An 893-nucleotide genomic window follows, 5' to 3' on the forward strand; every position below is an offset into this window, starting at 1 on the left:
AAAAAAACAAGCAAGTATGTTGAGAAGAAGTGGTTAGCATGAAAATGTTTCATCCTAAAGACAGTAAAGATATTTATTATGTTTATTATGTATGCATGTTAAAATAGCTACTGTTGCTGTTATTAGCTGCCATCGAGGCAGGTCTGACCCTGTATATAGTTTCCAAGGCTGTTGATCTTTATTGTGGCCTCAACTTTTTCCCATGAGTGGCTGGTGGGTTTGAACTGCTGACTTTGTGGTTAGCAATCCAGGGCTTATACTACAGTGCTACCATAGAGATCATTAAAGAACAAACATAAAATTATAACTTTAAAACTAGTAGGGGAAGGGAATAGAATAAAGAAAGAAGCAAAACTCAGTTGACCAAAAGAAAGACAAGAAAGGAAGGTGAAGCTGGGGACAATATAAAAAGCAGGATAAATAGAAAGCACTTTATAAGATGATATACATAAATCCAATATACTAGTTCTTAAACATTATAAACTTTCAAGTTATAGGACAAAGACTGTTAGAATGCATTAAAAATAAAAACATGCTACATGTAAGAGATCGCCTGAAACATAAAGGCAGAGAAACTTTTAAAGCAATGGATGTGAAGAGATACATTAGGATTATTGCATCTAAAAGAAACTGGAAGAGCTATTATCTTTAATGCAAAAGGCATCATTGGTGATAAAGTTGATAACTTCAAAATAACAGGTTCTATTCGTAAGAACCACCACTCATCCATCAGTTTGTTGTACTATATTGTTGTTCTTATGTGCCGTTGAGCCAGTTCCAACTCAAAGCCACCCTTCACAGGGTTTCCAAGGCTGTAAATCTTTACGGGAGCAGAAAGCCTCATCTTTCTCCCACGGAACAGCTGGTAGTTTCGATCTGCTGACCCTGAGGTT

This window comes from Chrysochloris asiatica, unplaced genomic scaffold (assembly GCF_000296735.1).
Source record: "Chrysochloris asiatica unplaced genomic scaffold, ChrAsi1.0 scaffold00133, whole genome shotgun sequence".
In the NCBI taxonomy this organism is placed as follows: domain Eukaryota; kingdom Metazoa; phylum Chordata; class Mammalia; order Afrosoricida; family Chrysochloridae; genus Chrysochloris; species Chrysochloris asiatica.